The sequence below is a fragment of the Glycine soja genome, chromosome 15 (assembly GCF_004193775.1).
Source record: "Glycine soja cultivar W05 chromosome 15, ASM419377v2, whole genome shotgun sequence".
Taxonomy (NCBI): domain Eukaryota; kingdom Viridiplantae; phylum Streptophyta; class Magnoliopsida; order Fabales; family Fabaceae; genus Glycine; species Glycine soja.
In genome coordinates, this window is record NC_041016.1 from 27,487,915 (window position 1) to 27,508,658 (window position 20,744).

Below are 20,744 nucleotides of genomic sequence, written 5' to 3' on the forward strand. Positions count from 1 at the left end.
CAACATTTAACCAACATACAATGTACATCAAGTATGGCCCAAAATACATCATGAAGCATAGCCAACAAAACAAGTTGTCCAATGAAACAAAAACCCCCCTCACTTATTCCCAAACCAATTCCAAAGCTCCAAAATTCCTTAAGGATATGGTAATATCATGGTTTTTCACTTAAGGCTTGTAGTAAGCTTCAAAACAAGGAAAGGGAAACAAGGCTCAAAAGGGCTATCAAAGGAATTAATTCAAGGTAAGTCCATTTGGCTAGAAGCTTATAAGAACAAAATTGCCTTAATCATTTCCAAATATGCATGTGAATTAGGACGCATCAACAAGAATCAAGCCAAGGCTATTGTGCAAGCAATCAATGGGGCAAAACACACCAAATGATTATAATGATGGATGTCTCAAATTCTCACAAAGGTAAAATCATCACTTTCAAATTGAGCTTTCAAAACTATCATGACATGTAGAGAAGAATCAAGGATTTCAAGTCACAAAATGTCAAGAGCTTTTATTTTCAAAACAATTACCCATTTCCTGAACATATCCTATAATTCAAAGAAAAACATGCAAAGTCGTACATGCACACGAAATTGACCCAAAATATTAAACTGAAAATCCAACGAAACTAACAACATTAACAAATTAACACAACTAACAAATTAACAAAACCAACAAAACTAGCAAAACCAAAGAACACTCCCCCCCCCCCCCCCATACTTAAACAACACATTGTCCTGAATGTAGCACAATTAAAAGATTAAAAACAATTAAATCATCAAAGATAATCGGACAAGTGTAATAAAAGCAAAGAAGGAGATAGGAAAAGAAAAACTCCCTAAGTCATGGTGGAGGAAGAGTAGGGTGGAGTAAGGAAGTCTCTTCCACCACTACGTCCACTAAAGAAGGGTTCGTGAGGAATGGCTTAAGTCGATGTCCGTTGACCTTGAAGCTCTTGTTTGTGGAGTCGCTTTTGATCTCAACTGTACCATAAGGAAAAACATTAGTAACAACAAAAGGACCAATCCACTTAGACCTCAACTTACCACTCATGAGTCCAAGCCTAGAATTATACAATAACACTTTTTGCCCAACCACGAAGTCTTTTTTAACTATCATGCTATCATGGAACTTCTTGGTCTTTTCTTTGTAGAACTTGGCATTCTCGTAGGCTTCTAGGCGGATTTCATCTAACTCACTCAGTTGCAACGTCCTTTCCTCGCCAGCTTGATCCATAGAGAAGTTGCAAGTCTTCACTGCCCAGTATGCTTTGTGCTCAATTTCCACTAGAAGATGACATGCCTTTCCAAAGACAACCCGATAAGGAGACATTCCTATGGGTGCTTTGTAGGCAGTCCGATGTGCCCAGAGAGCATCATCAAGCCTGGTACTCCAATCTTTCCTGCTTGGCTGCACAATCTTCTCTAGAATTCTCTTGATTTCCCTGTTAGAAATTTCTGCCTGTCCATTAGTTTGGGGGTGGTATGGTGTGGATACCCTCTGTACCACCCCGTACTTTTTAAGCAGGGCATGCATTGTCCTGTTGCAAAAATGGGTTCCTTGATCACTAACAATTGCTTTAGGTACTCCAAACCTGCAAAACAGATTAGACCTGACAAAGTCTGCGACAACTTTAGCATCATTAGTTCTAGTGGGCTTGGCTTCCACCCATTTTGAAACATAATCAACTGCAAGGAGAATATAAACATAACCAAAAGAGACAGGAAAAGGACCCATGAAATCTATACCCCAAACATCAAACACCTCACATAATAGCATAGGTTGCTGAGGCATTTGTTGTCGCCATGTAAGTGTATTTCCTGCTCTCTGACACTGCTCACAAGTGCTGCAGATCTTCCACGCATCTTTAAAGATGGTGGGCCAATAAAAACCACAATCAAGCACTTTGCGAGTTGTCCTTTGAACACCTAGATGACCTCCCGGTGTGGAAGAATGACAGAACTGCAGGACTGAGTCAGTCTCATGATCTGGAATGCACCGTCTAATGACCTGATCACTGCACAATTTCCACAAGTAGGGGTCATCCCAAATAAAATGCTTAGCATCACTTTTAATCTTATCTTTTTGGGCCTTAGATGCTAAGGGAGGAAAAACAGAGGCAACTAAATAATTGACAATGTTAGCAAACCAGGGAGTAGAAAGAGAGTCAGAAATACTATACAATATATACAAATGATCATCCGGGAAATCATCCCGAATAGGTGAATCTGCATCAGAGACACGTTCGATCCGATTCAAATGATCAGCAACTAGATTTTGTGCTCCGCTCCTATCGCGGATCTCCAAGTCAAACTCTTGGAGCCAGAGCATCCATCGGATCAACCTAGGCTTAGAATCAGCCTTCTTCAACAAGTACTTTAGAGCTGCATGGTCAGTATAAACAATAATGCGAGTACCAAGCAAATAAGATCGAAATTTTTCAAGAGCAAAAACTATGGCTAGAAGCTCTTTCTCAGTAGTAGTATAATTTGCTTGGGCAGCATCTAAAGTCCTAGAAGCATAATATATCACCCTGGGCAATTTATCAATTTTCTGAGCAAGGACAGCCCCCAATGCATAATTTGATGCATCACACATAAGCTCAAAAGGGGCTGTCCAATCGGGTGCCTGGATGATGGGGGTGGTAGTCAACGCTCTTTTGAGGCAATCAAAAGCCTCTTTGCATCTGTCATTAAAGTCAAACTCCACCTCCTTTTGCAACAAGTTGGACAGTGGAAGGGCTACTTTGCTAAAATCCCTTATAAAGCGCCTGTAGAATCCTGCATGACCAAGAAAAGATCGCACCTCTCGCACACAAGAGGGGTAAGGCAATTGTGAAATAACAGAAATTTTTGCAGGATCTACTTCAATACCCTTATTGGAAATAATGTGGCCTAAAACTATACCTTGCTCAACCATAAAATGACATTTTTCAAAATTTAGAACAAGGTTAGTTTCAATGCATCTATTCAAAACTTTTTCCAAACTATTCAAACAACCATCAAAAGAGGATCCATATACAGTGAAATCATCCATAAACACCTCTATGCAATTTTCTAAAAAATCACTGAAAATACTAATCATGCACCGCTGGAAGGTACCAGGGGCATTGCAAAGGCCGAAAGGCATCCTCCTATAAGCAAAAGTGCCGAAGGGGCAGGTGAATGTGGTCTTTTCCTGATCCTCAGGAGCAATAGTAATTTGCATATAACCAGAAAAACCATCAAGGAAACAGTAGTGGGATTTACCTGCCAGGCGTTCAAGCATCTGGTCAATGAATGGCAGGGGAAAATGGTCCTTTTTGGTAACGTGGTTCAGCCTCCTATAGTCAATGCAGACTCTCCAACTGTTCTGCACCCGAGTAGGAATCAGCTCCTCCTTCTCATTTCTGATCACTGTGAGGCCAGTCTTTTTCGGGACTCACCCATTGGCTGTCGGAGATAGGATAAATGATTCCAGCTTGCAAAAGCTTGGTTATCTCCTTCTTCACTACATCAAGAATCACCGGGTTGAGTCTTCTCTGTGGCTGTCTTACTGGTTTAGCTCCATCCTCTAAATTTATTCGATGCATACATGTGGATGGGCTAATACCAGGAATGTCCGCCAGGGTCCAGCCTATAGCCTTCTTATGCTTCTTGAGAACTGACAACAACTTCTCCTCTTGCTCATCAGCAAGGGAGGCAGATATAATCACTGGAAAACTCTTGCTATCATCCAAGTAAGCGTATTTTAAATTTGATGGCAGAGGCTTCAATTCTGGTGTGGTCGGCAGGACAGTGGTAGAAGGAGATGGTTTCTCAGCCTTTACCTCATAAAGAAAGTTAGAGGTATGTGTACTCCCTGAAACATGGTTAGTCCTATCTGACTCTATAAAATCAATCTCAAGAGGTAAAACACCACCACCGGGCATGCAATCAATATCACTCTCAGATTCACTCTCAGCATCAAATTCAGACATATGATCAAGTACAATTTCAGACTCAATGCATGAAGAGTGAGAGGCATGCAGATTAGAATAAAGATCAGTCATGTATTCATCAACAACATGGTCAATTATTTCAGCATGAAATACAGAAAGATCTTCAGATGGGTATTTCATAGCATCCAGAATATTAAAATGAACAGTTATATCACCAAACTCCATGGACAGTGTGCCTGCATAAACATCTATCTTAGTTCTAGCAGTTTTCATAAAGGGTCTGCCTAGAATGATGGGAACTGATCCTTGAGAAAATCCATCTTCCATATTCAAGATATAAAAATCAACAGGGAAAATCAGTTCACCAACTCTAACAAAGACATCTTCTATGAAACCAACAGGATAGGCAACACTTCTATTAGCTAAATGAATTACCACATCAGTTGACTGCAAGGGACCTAGAGATAGAGAATTAAAAATCGACAGAGGCATAACACTAACAGAGGCTCCTAAATCTAGCATGGCATTGTCAAACTTACTATTCCCTATAATACAAGGTATGCTGAATGTACCTGGATCTTTGCATTTTTCAAGAATTTGAGGAACAGATTTACCAATCAATGCGGAGACATTTCTGCCCATGCTAATTCGTTCACTTCCTTTAAGCTTCCGCTTATTAGTGCACAGCTCCTTCAAGAATTTGGCATATCTTGGAATTTGCTTTATTGCATCCAACAAAGGTATGTTTACCTCTACTTTTCTAAACATTTCCAAGATCTCTTTCTCTGCCTCTTCCATATTTTTGTTGGAAACTGCTCTTGGAGGGAATGGAAGAGGGGGAATGTGCTGCTTCTGCAATTCAGAATTACCTGTGGAAGAAGATTCACCTGCACAGAAATTGTTAGGTAAATTTTTGTCATCACCTTTTTCTGGAATAGAGTGAAGTTTGGCAGGTTCATTTGCAGATGAGGACGGTGCTACGGGTTGAGGTCCTTGACATTGCTTTCCCGACCTCAATGAAATGGCACTGACATTTTTGGGATTTTGGACAGCTTGAGAAGGCAGCTTGTCAGAATTCTGGGACTGTTGTTGATTCAATTGGGTAGCCAATTGTCCCATCTGATTGGTTAAACTCTGAATGGAGGCTCTGGTCTCTTGCTGAAACTGCATGTTCTGCATAGTCATTTGCCTCACAAGTTCTTCGAGGGAAGGTTGTGGAGGGGCCTCAACTGTTGGCTGTTTCTGGGGTTGTTACTGTTGTTGGATTGGTGGAGGAATGTATGGTCTGCTTGGGCCAGCAGCATTTTGGAAGGAAGGAGCAGGCTGCTGTTGTTGTTGCTGAGGGCTGGACCATCTGAGGTTAGGGTGATTCCTCCATCCAGGGTTGTATCTGTTGCTGGAAAGGTCATAATTGCTCTGCTGTGGTTGATTTTGCTGCTGAGGTTGAGGAGGTCTATTGTAAATATTTGCAGCATAAGCTTCAGGCTGCTCAATTGCTCCAGGTTGCTGCATGGAAGGGCAAAGGTCTGTATGGTGGTCAGCAGAGGAGCACAAACCACAAACCCTTGCGACAGGTACAAATTTTTGATTCAAGGCCAGCTGGGTTACCAAGTTGACCAACGCATCCAGTTTGCCTTCAAGCTTCTTAGTTTCAGATGATGCAGATGGGTTTGTAGCTACCTCATGCACTCCTCTAATGACTATGGCATCATTTCTGGCGCTAAACTGCTGGGAGTTAGAGGCCATCTTCTCAATTAAATTTCTGGCTTCAGCAGGAGTCATGTCTCCAAGGGCTCCACCACTGGCAGTATCTATCATACTTCTCTCCATATTACTGAGTCCTTTATAAAAATATTGGAGAAGAAGCTGTTCTGAAATCTGATGGTGGGGGCAACTGGCACATAGTTTCTTAAATCTCTCCCAGTACTCATACAGGCTCTCTCCACTGAGTTGTCTAATACCTGAGATATCCTTCCTGATGGTTGTGGTCCTGGAAGCAGGGAAAATTTTTTCTAAGAATACTCTCTTTAGGTCATCCCAGCTCGTGATGGACCTTGGAGCAAGGTAATACAGCCAGTCCTTTGCCACTCCCTCTAATGAATGAGGAAAAGCCTTCAGAAATATGTGATCCTCTTGGACATCTGGGGGTTTCATGGTGGAGTAGACAATGTGAAATTCTTTCAAATGTTTGTGCGGGTCTTCACCTGCAAGGCCATGAAACTTTGGAAGCAAATGAATCAGTCCAGTTTTAAGAACATATGGGACATCCTCATCAGGGTATTGGATGCACAAGCTTTCATAGGTGAAATCAGGTGCAGCCATTTCCCTTAGAGTCCTCTCACGAGGTGGAGGTTGTGCCATGTTCTCAGAATGTGCAAAATCAGAATGCTCAGAATCAGAATGCTCAAAATTATAATGCTCAAGATCAGGATGTTCAAAATCACCAATAACAGAATGCACAGATTCACCAGTTATGGAATGCTCAGAATGATCAAAAGGTATAAAATGATGCCTAACTAATCTATGAAATGTCCTATCTATCTCAGGATCAAAGGGTTGTAAGTCAGATGGATTGCCTCTAGTCATACACTACATTCAGCATGCACACAACTAGTTGCCTTGTCATGTAAATAAAGGTGTAGGTTTGAACTACAGCTACCCTCAAATGATATCCAAATGACTTGAAATTTTGTGAGCATCCTTATAAAATGATGAGAAGATAGCACAAAAAATTTCAGACAAAAATTCAAAGTCTAACTATGAAAGCTAAAATTGGTAGGTTAAGAAAAATAAGTGAATAAAACTTGAAAAATAAAAAACTTTTGACAGAATCGCTTTTTTTGGACGATGGAGACCTCTAGGCCGGCTGCCACGGCGTAGGAAATTTTTTTCTACCCCAAATGCACATATAATAATTGCGATTCTGATAACCGGAGCAAAAGTTATGGCCGTTTGAAGTTTTGACAAACACAAAATTTGCTAGTTTTTTGGAACTTTCAAATCTGACCAAACTAAAGGCTCGAGCTATTTTTCCCACAAAATATGGATTAAAAGAAGTTACCAAAAAAAAATTCAGCCAAAAATAACAACCCTAGCTACTAAAACAAAAAATCCCAAATAATTCAGCATGGGTGGTCGCTAAAATCCGTCTCTAATTGATTTCTACTACTACTCTGTTTTTCCGCAAGCTGATTTCTACTACTACTCTGTTTTCAAGCACAATCTTCACAGCAAAACACCCAAGACTGAAACAGGGGAAACGCTTAATGGGAAAACTGAAACAGAACACACATTAAACAAAATACCAGGACACTAAACAACACTAACACACATACTAACACAATACTAACAATTAAACATAAAACACGAAAGGATTAAACACACAACACTAGCTAGCTATTATGAACCTTTGGACACTGCTCCCCGGCAACGGCGCCAAATTTGATCGAGGCCGTACCCGAATCAAATAAACATGAAAATGCAGTAACTAGGAAGTGATCCTAGGTCGTTTCCCAACGTGCAGTGACAAACCAAATGTTCATGATATACTTGCAGTAACAATAACGATTGGGGGGGGGGGTTTGTTTGTTTTGTGATTAAAGAGCAGAACAAGTAAACTGAAATACGAGATTACTGATATTAAAAATGGGTTGTTTCCTTTGATTCAGAAGCCATTCTCTTATCCTGGGTTATGGAGAATTCGTCCCTAACAGTCAACCACTTAATCCAACCCTATTTCAATTTACTAAGCGAAAATCAACTTAGGGTTGTCAGTACGTGATTAGGCACCACATACACCAGTCAGCCCTTCGTCCATTAAGCATGAACGCAAGTTAGGCTCAGAGGCAATTAATCGAACACGAAGCGTGCACTGATTAATATTCACGAATTTGGGATAACTGGTGAAGGGAAAACTGCCAGGGAACCACATTACAAGCGAAACCTCAAAGAGAGTTGGGCTTCGTCCTCAAAAGGAAACAACACCAGAAAATCTAGCCTTCCATGGATTCAAACAAAAAACGCAAATGAAACATGAAGCAGAAACGTAAATGAACAAAACGTAAATGAACCGAAACATAGATGAAACAGAAACGTAAATGAGAGTAGAAGAAGAAGCAAGAACGAAATTGTAATTAGAAACAGAAAACGTAAAATTGCATTACGTGAACAGTAGCATTAAGCAAAAAACGAAAACCCTAAAACAAAAGCTCTGAATAATGAATAGCATAACAGAATAGAATGCCCTGCACGAATCCCAAGGCAGCTATTTAAAAAGAGTCACTCAAAGTCACTGGGCCCTATTACAATACTCTGGCCCAAAACGAAATAAACACTGAACAACATAAAATAAAATTGCGAAATTTCCTAATTAGAAATTAACTAAGGTAAGCGCTGCTTTATTTGCCCTCTTCAAGTCCACAACCAAAATCCGGATTAAGCCCAATGTTTCATTAATTCCTGAAATTAGATTAAAAACATCAAATTAGCTAAATGAGCCCAAATAATAAAACTGCCTAATTAATTGACAATTAAGACCAATCAATAATTAAAATGGTGCAAAAAGGGTTTAGAAAATAGAAGAAAATGATGGCACATCAAAAAGACACTGGCCGCTTAGCGAAACATGGTCCACTTAGCTGGCCTTTGTAAAAAAAACACTATCGCTTAGCTGGCCTTTGTTTGGCTTCTGGCAAGTGCATCGGATCGCACAAGTAGTATAAAATGATAAGAACCGAGTATCGAACACTCGGGGAACTTGTGTTATTTGGTAACCTATTTCAGCAAATAGGTGTCTAGTGTGTAAAAGTAAGTGTGAATATGAACAATTCTATAAACTATCTGTGCAAAAAGAAAGAAAATCATGCGAGAGAAATGATGTGTAAAAACAAGTAGAGAACATGTTGGTCTTCCTAATAGGTTCCTGATGCTAAAAAGATATTATCTATCTAACAATGCTCATGTGTTCTTATGTTGTCTCCTGAGATACTAAACCCCGATTCCTCATGATAGTTTAGCCTAATCCTGATCAAGCATCGTCTACAGATTCCTCTTGTAAGACTAAACTCAATCAAGACCGTATTAAGACACGCATACTCAACTAACTTATCACACCCCGATTCCTTGTGAAAGCACGACAACTCAGCCTGCACTATCAAGGACTTTAAAGTCAGACCAGTTTCCACTGTTGAATTACCCTAACAAAGCATGCATCTACGTGATCAAGGTAAAGACATATTGGAATGAAAAGCAGATAGCACAGAGAACACACAAAACATCATAAAATAGATAGAAATTTATTTACATCAGGTACCTACAGGGAAGATCCTACAGAGGATTTAGCTTTCCATACTAGGAAGCCTTCTTAACAACAAAGAGAAGCACAAGATGAAAGATTGAAAAAAATACATGTGGTGAGGATGTCTCCTTCACCTCTAGGATCTCACAATCACTCACAAACTCATCTCAAGCTCTCAAACCGGTTCTTACTTCAAGCTCTGGTCTCTGCAAATCTTCACATAGCAAAATCTCTCAAAACTCTCTGGAACTTGGACCTTTCTCACTCTAGAAACCCTAGACATGCAAAGCTCTGAATCCCAGTCCAAACTCCCTTTACAAAATTTGATTTCAGGCTTAAATAGGTGGCTTTGTTCGTGCTCGTGTGCTTAGCACACGTATGGACCGCTTAGCGCACATTAGTGATTTTTGGCTTAGTGCGCCTTTCTCGCTTAGCGGATAAACTGAAGCGGTGCGCTTAGTGAACCTGTACAACTCATCTTCTTCTGGATTCTTCCTCGCGCTTAGCCCAGGAGTGTTGCGCTTAGCGCATGCTCGCTAAGCCAGCAGATTGGCTTAGCGAGAAGGTGAAAACAGCCTTTTCCAATGCTTGTCTAATTAATTTGAAATTTAGAGAAAATGATTATTAAACACGCAAAATGAAAGTACTAAGTATTTATTACCTATAATTAATAGAAAATACTTATAACATTACAAAATAACCATAAATTGAGAGAGTTTGATACAACTTATGCAAGTTTTATACACAAAAGTTAGTCGTTTTCATCGACTAACAGTAGTGCTAAGGGATGTTTCCCTTGATAGGAGAAGGTAGAAAGATTATTTAAGAAGAAGTGCTCTTTTAATATTACCTTTTGTTGCAAAATGATTTTTCTTCTTAACAATCTTCTTGAAGGAATCCTTTCCCTCTTTTTCCTTCCCCTTGGCCTTTGAACACAAGGCCTTACTATCCTTCTTTTTCTTTTGTTTTTCTAGTTTTTCTTCCTCATCCGTCTTATCTTTCATAGTTAGTTGATCTTTGGCCACCTGTGAAGGTGTTTGAGGATGCAACACAAATTTAGTGCTGAGATGGGTGAGGGTAATCTCATTAGTTAGACCATTGTAAATGATCTTCCTATCAAATTGCCACGACCTCCCTAAAAGAATATGTCCTACCTCCATGGGAACTATATCACAATTAATTTCATCCTCATATGTCCTAATGGAGAAAGGTACCTTCACTTGTTGGTTAACTATCATTTCCCCTAGCTCATTGAGCCATTGAAGTTTATAAGGTTTTGGGTGGGGAATGATAGTGAGGTTCAACTTGGAAACTAATCTTGTGGTACACCAATTGCAACAAGATCCACTATCCATAATGAGAGAACAAGTTTTATCTAAAATTTTTCATCTTGTATGAAAGATGTTATCTCTTTGGGATTGAGATAGATCACAAGATTGACCTCCAAGGAGCCTTCTAACCATTAAGAGGTCACCTTCTTCATGGGGGTAGACTTCCTCACTAGACTCTTCACCCCTTACATCATCTTCACTTCCACTAGAGGAAGGGCAAGAAGTAGTCTCCTCTTGACTACTATAGATGTCTTGACCCCTCATGATCATGGTTTTCTTTGTGGCGCATTGAGAGGCAATGTGACCTCTCCGAAGACATTTGAAGCATTTAATGTTGCTAGTCCTTTCTTGGGAACTAGTCTAGCGGGTGTATTTCTCTGTGGTCTTACCTTTATCTTCCTTTGGTGTTGAAGGTGCAACCCCCAAAATTCCATGGGCTTGGTGCTTCCTTGGATAAGAGTGAGAGCCATAAGATTTTGAAGAAGGCTTTCTTTTAAGTTGTTGCTCCACTCTTATACAAAGTTGGACTAACTCATCTAGGTCCCTATATGGAAGGATTTCAACCTTGTCCCTCACTTCTATATTAAGCCCACTAAGGAACCTAGCTATACTTCTTCAACACTCATACTCCCTTGTCTAAGCCTTTGGAGCTTATCCATAAGCTCCCTTTCATAGTACGGTCCCCATGAACCCTTCATTTCCTAACAAGGGAAGTCCACCGATAGAAGGCATACCCTTGAAAGCTAAGGGTAGCCAATGGAACTTTTCTCTCTTCACTAATATGATGGCAAGCAAAGAGTTGTTCAACCTTCATTTCCCAATCTAAGTAGGCCTCAACATTGTCTTTTCCATGGAAATATGGGAGGCTAATGTTAACCTCTTAACACCTTTTATCCTTTTCTCTTCTTTGGGAGTGATGTTTAGTATGTGAACTATGGCGCCCTCTTTAATAGTCGCTAAGTTCTTCACTTAAACTCTTGCAAGAGTCATGACAACTATAGGAGGCATCTTTTTCTCTTTTCATTTCTTTCCTTATTTTTCTTCTTTCTTCCTCTCTTATTTTCTCTCTTTCATCTTGACTTATTTCTTCCACTCTTTTTTTTCCTTTTTCTTTTCTCTCTTGTTTTTATTTCCACAACTTAAGGGATCTCAACTCATCTAATATCTTATACAAGGGGTCCTTAGGAGTAGAACCCCCAACATTAACACTAGATGAAGAATGAAGACTCATGTTGGATCTTAAGTTGTGGTTCTTTCTTGTTAGGGGTTTGAAAACAAAAAGGTCAAAGAAACTATGGTTGAAACTAGCCAAAATAAACACTAAAAGAGGTGTGAAAGATAAGGTAAAAACTAATTGGTAAAAGGCAAGCTATCTAGGTGGTTTGACAATGGAAGGTAAAGGAAATAAGCTATGAAAGTAAGTAAGAAATTAAAGTGCAAGAAATGCAAACTTGGCGGATCTTAAGAGTGTTTGGATGACCTCATTTAAGGTTCCCAAAAAAACACTCACATCCTAAGGGAAAATTGCCTAAAATTATTACACAAATGGGAGTAGGTTGACCTATTAGAGGCTCCCAACTTACTTCCAATGAAAGGCCTTTTTGTTACAAAATTTGAAAGCAAAGAAAATTGCCAATTACAAAAGTAAAAAAAAAAGTCCTCAATTTTGGTGGCTATTCTCTCTTTTGTGTTTCAGTCAATTTGGAGTGCTTCTTAGTCCAATAGCTCTTAAGGTGATTTTCCCCTTGCTTCTTGACTCAAATTCTTCAAGGGATGGCACCGATCCTCCTTTCCAATTCCCTATATGGCTACTCACAAACAAGAAAACAAAGAGACAAGCAATAACCAAAGACCATAAAAATGAAATGAAAGCTAAACCAATAGAGTTTTAACAAGACAAATTTTCAAGGATTATTCAACAATTAAAGCAATGAAAAGCACATAAAAGCAAGCTAGGACTCAAAGAGAAACTTAGAATGGCTCTAGAGTAGAGTAAAAAAAACTATAAAAAAACAGGACTCAAGAAACCTCTAGTTTTGGAACTTGTATTCACAGTAATTTTCAATTGAAATTTCAGAAATAGGATTGGTATAAAATAGGCACCAATTATAGAACAAATTTTGAGCCAAAACAACAAGCACACTTCCCTTTCACTTTTTTTTTCCTAGACACTGATTTTTCTGCCAACTTGTGTGATTTTTCTTTTTTTTTCCTTTAATCCAAATTGCTTGGTTCTTTTTTCATAATTTTTTTCCAGATGTCTATAAAATTCAGAAAAACTTTAAGCTCAAAACACGTAGTGACCAATTCCCAGTAATTTATACAAGTTTGTATGTTCAAGCTTCCAACACCAGCGATTTCAACCTAGAAATCAAGAGTAGTGTTTATGTTGCTTAAGGCTTGGATAGTTACAATTTGTGTTTGCTTATGCTCAATTATCTTGAATAACACAATTCAAGAGAGCTTAAGACTTATTTTGATTCACAAATACAGCCACAAATCAGCACCACAACTCAACTTCATCATAGGCATCATGTAGGAAACTTAGAAAATAAAATAAAAAGTTCGACAACAAGACTACTTCTAGGAATTGATTTAGAACATGTTATGAACTAAATAACATGCATGAATTAGACTCAAAATTCAAAAGTTAGGCTAAGAATGACAAGAATACATGAACAAATGTATCTAGAATTCAATCAACAAAATAAAAATTCAACACAAACTTAGAACATAATGTGACAATTACTATGACTAAACATGACTCTAAGACAACATGGATTAAGTGATTTACACTTAGATTTTTGTGTTTGTTTTTTCTAATCAATATTTTGGAAGAAAATTTAGATCTAAGGTTTGGCACAAGAATATTATGAATGAAAAATGATAGAACCTAAAATCAACACAAAAACATGATTCAAGAGAAGATCTACAAAATTTGAACCATAGAAATGCAAGAACAAGTGTAGATCTAAGATTTAATCGATTTATTTTTTTGAATATACTCTAAACAGAACCAAACCACAAGACAATGGAGGATATGCATGGATAATAAGATGAAGAACAAGGAATTAAAGAGAACATCACCTAGATGAAGATGCTATGATACCACATGATGTAAGCTCCATTGGAGCTTGTAGGCCTAGGATCTTCTTCATCAATGAATTCCTTTGCTTCTTGGAAGATGAATGGCAGCGGAATGGAGAAGGAAGAGAGAGAGGAGATGCCACTTCAAGGAGAAGATGAGTCTAGAAGAAGCTCACCAACATAGGAGGCCATGGGTAAGAGCTTGGAGGAAGGAAGAGATGAATGAAGGGAGAGGAAGAGAAGAGCACGAAATTTTGTACTCTAAAAGAGCTCTGAAATCTGAAGTATAATTTTCAAATGATCAAAGTTGAAAAAAATGCACACACATGACCTCTATTTATAGCCTAAGTGTCACACAAAATTGGAGGGAAATTTGAATTTCAATTCAAATTTCACTTGAATTTGAAATTGAATTTGTGGAGTCAAATTTTGGAGCCAAAATTTCACAAATTATGATTAGTGAATTTCAGTTATGGTTCAACCCACTAATCCAAGATCAATTCCAAGATTCTCCACTAAGTGTGCTTAGGTGTCATGAGGCATGTAAAGCATGAAGGACATGCACAAAGAGTGACTATATGATGTGGCAATGGGGTGTAGTAAGCAAATGCTCACCTCTCCCTCTAAAATTTAATTGGATTGGGCTTCAACCAATTCAATTAAATTTATTTCCCAGCACACACATTAAATATTCACTTAGTGCATGTGCAATTACAAAACTACCCCTAATACAAAAACTAGACTAGGTGCCCTAAAATACAAGGGCTGAAAAATCCTATATTTCTATGGTACCCTACCTACATTATGGAGCCCCAAATACAAGAACCCAATATAATGACATCCTAATCTAATATGTACAAAGATAATTGGACCCAACCTTGGCCCATGGGCTCAGAAATCTACCATAAGGTTCATGAGAACCCTAGGGCCTTCTTCAGCAGCTCTAGCCCAATCCTCTTGGAGCCTCTTGCTCATGGCTCTAGTGACTGGTCCCTTCCTAGGGAGGATTGCATCACTAACTTTCTAAAAATAGTCCCCAGTGGAGTCGCCAACTGTTGCAACCTACCCTTCGATGGGAAGGTGACGCGAGGCTCACGAGTGCGTCTTCCAAGGAAGGTAAAATGCACGGATTCTCCACCAACGTTTATTCTAGGAAAATGTTAGAAAAACCAAAAATGGGTCTACAAATTTTAAGAAATAAAGGTTCAAGAGTTTTTTATACACGGGGAAGGTATTAGCACCCCACGCGTCCGTCACAAGGGACAACAGCGTTTAATCAAGTGTGCAAAATCATGACACCAAGTTTCTTTTATTTTCCCTTTTTTATGTTTTATATCTTTTTTGGGTCGACAATAGCGGGGCTCTTGCTCCTATGTATCCTCAATTGCGATGAGAAACTCAGACCTACATAGTTCTTTGATGAAATAAAATTACACATAAGTTTGATTTTAGACTTCTAAAGGTTCATTTTAATCGTTTAAGTAAAAAGACCGTTTAAGGCGTTGAACCTTTGAACGGATTCAAGTGGTTTTCTTGTGGACAAAAGCTTGTTTATGAGTTGATTTTAGCTTTGGTTTCACTTGATTATTTTTTGACTCATTAAAAGATAACTTTCAAAGTAAATGGTCGATTCAAACTTATTTTTTTTATGATTAACCGAGATTACAACACAAATGATTGGTTGAAATTCATTTTAAAGGTGATTAAATGAGATTACAATACAAATGATCGGTTGAAATTCCTTTTAACATTGATTAAGTGAGATTACAGGTTAAACGAACGATTGAAACTCACTTAAAACAAAGAAAAAGATCATCGATGGTAGAAGAATGAAGATGAAGACATGCAAAGCAAGGATGGACCCCTAAGGGTGCTTAGAATGAATTCAAAGCTTCAAAATAGAAAACTAACCGGCTAAGAATGAAGAACGATGAAGAATGGACGAAGAATTTACGAAGAATGTTCACAGAATCGATCACGGAAATGTTACAAAAGTGCCTCGGCCTTGATTTTTCTTCTTTTTTCTCCTTCTTCCCACTAATTTCAGTGAAATATGCTTATAAATGAAGCTTAACCCGTTCCCTTCAGCCCCCACGCCTATTTATAGCAAAATGAGGGGAGGAGATTGCAACACAGCTCGCCCAGGTGAGCTGGTTGCTTCCTCCAGAAGCAGCATGCTCACCCAGACGAGTTGGTTGCTTCTCCTTTAAGTTTTCTAATGGGCCCAGGTTCTGAAGAATGCCCCTAAATTGACCATTTCCCCCATTTTGAGTATTTTTCTCATTTCCTTCTAAAACATCGCAATACCCTTCGGATTGCATGGCGATTAGTGTTAAGCAGCTCAACTCGACCAGCATGAATCCAAATATTAATAAACAATCGTCCCCATACAAAATTAGGGTATGATAGGTTGTATTGCTAGAATAAGTGTTTCTAGTTTGAAGCTAAGAGTAGGTTTCTCTTAGGCTTAGATTCACTAAGGACCCTTGGGTTGGATGCCTAAGTTTCATTTTCTAGGTAGAATTTGAAATTGCTTGTGATTACTTGTAAAACTCACATTGTATAGTGAAAATCTAATTCAGGTTGAATTAGATAACTGGATTAGCTTCTCTAGAAATAGAGAGCGAATCAATATAAATCTTGTTATCTATCTTCTCTTTAACTTACATCTTTCTCTATTGCATTCTGTATCAATTTGCTAAGCTTAAGAGATATTTCAAATTGATGCACTTTAACAAAAATTGTACTATGTTCGGGTTATTGATTCAATATTGTTTTAAAAGAAAGTTGTGATATGATCCTTTGGCAACAAAAGTTTTAAAACTCTATTTTTGATGATTTGATTTTACACCAATTTACCCCCTCTTGGTTTGGTTAGTCTCGTTGTTTTTTCCAATGCCTCTGGTCAAGTAGTCTGTCTGGAGAAATGTACTTTTTACCATGGTAGCAAGTTGAAGGGCATTCGAGCTTACTTGGGGATTCAGTTGAGTAGACTACCTTTTAATCATTTGTGGGTTCCTAATTTTCTAGGAAAACCTAAAGCCTGCAATCTTGTTTCTATAATGGATAAAATTAATGCTAAATTGGTTACTTAGAAAGGGGCTTTTCTCTCCATCATGTGACACATTTAATTGCTTAATTTAGTGATTATGAGCATGTTAATGTACAACTTTAGGGTTCATTGTTGGCCTATATCTTTAATTAAAAAAGTGGAGTCTTGGATGCATATTTTTTATGGTTTGGTGACATTAAGACTCAAAAAATTGTTATTGTCACTTGGCAAAAGGTTTGCACTCCTTTTGAAGAAGGTGGCCTTGGTTTAAAATCCCTTAGAATGTTGAATGATGCTTTTATGTTGTAGTTGGCATGGTCTTTTACCCATTATAATAAAGATTGGCCAACTTTTGTGAGACCAATGATTATCAAACACGGTTCCCCTATGTCAAGTCACTTGTTGTCTTCTGTTTGGTCTTCTATTAAGGCTCATTAGTGCACCATCGAAGATAATTCTGGTTGCCATGTAAATAAAGGCAATCTGGTTCATTTTTGGAATGATGCTTAGTGTTTAGATACTTCATTGGTAGACTATTTAAATATCTCTGATGAGCAGCAGAGGCTTCAGAAATCTTCTGATAGTTGTTTTGTTATTAATGGCTAGTGGAGTGTGACAATGTTCATTTGTCTCAAGATCCAAGGTTTAGTGTAATTCTTTCTAATTTAATGTCTCCATCTTTGTCTAACATGAACCAAGACTGACCATCCTGGAGGCCTTCTTCGAATGGTGTATACTCTTACAAGGAAGTTGTGAACTTTTTCAAAATTCTAGCTTAAACTTGTTCTCTGTCCTAATTGATTTGGCCCGAGTATATTCCTTCTTCCTATAGCTTCATTTTTTGGTAGTTGTTTCACCATAAAATTTCTTGTTGATGCTCATGCTCCTAAGAGTGTTCAGATAAAGTAGGTAGATTGGCATTTCCCAATTTGTGGGTACATGAAATGCAACACAGATGGTGCTTCTAGAGGTTCCCCTAGTCAGGCTGCTTATGGTGCAAATTTTTGCGATGGGTTTGGTGCATTTAGAGGTTGTATTGCATTGTCTCTTGGTGTGAAATTTGCCCTTTATGCGGAGTTGTTATCATTTGTCCTAGCTATTGAGCATGCTCACTATGTGGTCCAAATTGTGGTTGGAGTGTGACTCAAAATTGGTCTTAGAAGCTTTTAAAAATTGTAGCCTTGGGAGATTTAGAGTAGATGGAATAGATGTCTTACTCTATCTACTCATGCATTTCCCATTGTCTCATATTTTTCTAGAAGGCAATCAGTGTGTTGTTAACAAGCTTGCCAATTATGGTGTGGATCACATATTCGAGATGACTTGGTGAGATTCTTTATCACCTTTCATTAGGAGTTGTTTTGTTCATGATAGTTGGGGCTTATTGGCTTTTGGTTTTGTTAGTTGTTTTTCATGGGTTTTTTTTCTAGTACACCGTGCTTTTCTTGTTCTTTTTTATTTTTATTGCATAAATTGTAAGATCATTGATGTGTCATCATTTTCTCATATTTCTTAACCCTTTTGGTCACCATTTTAATTACTGATTAGCCTTAATTGTCAAATTATTTATGCAATTTTATCATTTTGGCCTACTGCATTAATTTTGAGTTTTTATTTTAATTTCAGGAGAATTATAAGCAATTGGGCTTGAATCCAGAATTGGGCTTGGGCTTGAATCCATAATTGGGCTTGGACTTGAAGAGAGCAGACTATTTTATTCTACCAAATTTTATCTTATCTAGATATTATTTAGATTTGATCTCATCTAGATATTATTTCATCTGGATCTTATCTTATCTTATCTAGATTTTATTTTATTTACGGGCTTGGATTTAAAATAGATTTGTAAGCTTTGGGGTTGAAAACTATATAAAAGCACCAAGGTTCTAGTTTAGACTCTCTTCTCTCTCTCTCTCTCTCTCTCTTTCTCTCTCTCTCTCTCTCTCTCTCTCTCTTTCGTTTTAGTTTTAGAGTGCTACTCTTAATTCATTTTAGTCTTTCATTTTGGAAGAGTAATTCTAGTTTTCTTCGTTTTCTACTGATTAATGGAAGGCTAAGTCTCCAGCGTTGTTTTCTCTTAAGGATCAAGCACAACTCTCTTTGAGGTTCTATTATTACTATTAAATTCTGATCAGTTTTTCCTCTTCACCAATTACTCTGTATTTGTTGCTATTAATCCATGCATGCTTAGTGCTTGATTAATTGCCTCTGCGCTTAATTTACGTTCATGCTTAATGATCGTTCATGATTAATTGGTGTGTGTGTTGCTTAATCACATAATGAATGCCTTATGTTAAATTTTGCTTAGTAATTTAATTTAGGGTTGGATTAAGTGGTTCAACTGATAAAGGATAATTTCTCATAACCTAGGATAAGAGACTTGCTTGTGAATCAAGGGGAAACAACGTGTTTTAATTCTGATATTTTTTTTGCTCGCTGTTTAATTTACAAAAACAAACAACCCCCCCCCCTAATTCGTTACTGTTTTATTACTATCTGTTATGAACATTTGGTTGACCATTGCTCGTTGGGAGACGACCTAGGATCACTTCCTAGATACTGCATTTTTAATGTTTATTTGATTTGGGTACGGCCTCGATCAAATTTGGCGCCGTTGTCGGGGAGCAGTGTCCAAAGGTTCATAATAGCTAGTGATTCGTGTTTTATGTTTAGTTGTTTTATGCTTTCGTGTTGTGTTAGTGTCGTGTTATTTTGTTTAGTGTGGTGTTTTGTTTTAGTTTTTCTGTTCAGCGCTTCCCCTGTTTCAGTTTTTGTGTTTTGCTGTGAATAGTGCTTTGCGACGGATTTAGCAACCACTTTTGTTGACCTGGGAAACAAAGTAGTAGTGCAAATCCATTAGTGACTACTGCTGAAAATTTAATTGGCGATTTTTGTTTTGATAGTTAAGGTTGTTATTTTTGGCTGAATTTTGGTGTGGTAGGTTCTTTTGACTCATATTTTGTATGAAAAATACCAGGAACACTTGGTGTGGCCAGATTTGAGAGATTCAAAAAAAAATTTGAGAACTTGTGTTTACCAAAACTTCAAACGGCCATAACTTTTGCTCCGGGTATTAGAATGACCATTATTATACATGTATTTGGGGTAGAAAAAAATTTCCCATGCTATAGCAGCCCACTAAAGGCCGGCTGAGGTCTCTAGCTAGACAAAATCTCCTGTTTACTAGTTTTTTTAATTTTTCAAGTTTTATTGTTTTATTTTTCTAAACTTTCCTTAGGTAGTTTCCATAGTTAGACTTTGAATTTTTGCCTGAAATTTTTTGTGCCATATTTTCATGATTTTAGGGTGTTTCTCACAAAATTTCAAGTCATTTGGATATCATTTGAGGGTAGCTGTAGTTCAAACCTACATTGTTACTTGCATAAGAAGGCAACTAGTTGTGCATGATGAATGTAGTGTATGACTAGAGGCAATCCATCTGACTTACAACCTTTTGATCCTGAGATAGATAGGACATTTCATAGATTAGTTAGGCATCATTTTGTACCTTTTGAGCATCCTGAGCATTCTGTGGTTGGTAATTTTGAACATCCTAATTTTGAGCATTCTAAGAACATGGCACAACCTCCACCCCGTGAGAGGACTCTAAGGGAAATGGGTGCACCTGATTTCACCTATGAAAGCTTGTGCATCCAATACCCTGATGAGGATGTCCCATGTGTTCTTAAAATTAGACTGATCCATTTGCTTCCAAAGTTTCATGGCCTTGTAGGTGAAGACCCGCACAAACATCTGAAAGAATTCTATATTGTCTGCTCCACCATGAAACCCCCAGATGTCTAGGAGGATCACATATTTCTAAAGGCTTTTCCTCATTCTTTAGAGGGAGTGGGAAAGGACTGGCTATATTACCTTGCTCCAAGGTCCATCACATGCTGGGATGACCTCAAGAGAGTATTCTTAGAAAAAAATTTCCCAGCTTCCAAGACCACAACCATCAGAAAGGATATTTCAGGCATTAGGCAACTCAGTGGAGAGAGCCTATATGAATACTGGGAGAGATTTAAAAAACTATGTGCCAGTTGCCCTCACCACCAGAT

The 20,744-nt window shown here is 38.1% G+C and overlaps 2 non-coding genes across 2 annotated transcripts; one reads left to right on the forward strand and one right to left on the reverse strand.

Annotated features, from left to right (window-relative positions):
• Window positions 1-5,793: 5,793 nt before the first annotated feature.
• Window positions 5,794-5,900, forward strand: LOC114388825. The gene has a single exon (XR_003661616.1). It is a non-coding gene; the product is annotated as a small nucleolar RNA R71 (small nucleolar RNA).
• Window positions 5,901-20,637: 14,737 nt separating this feature from the next.
• Window positions 20,638-20,744, reverse strand: LOC114388765. The gene has a single exon (XR_003661562.1). It is a non-coding gene; the product is annotated as a small nucleolar RNA R71 (small nucleolar RNA).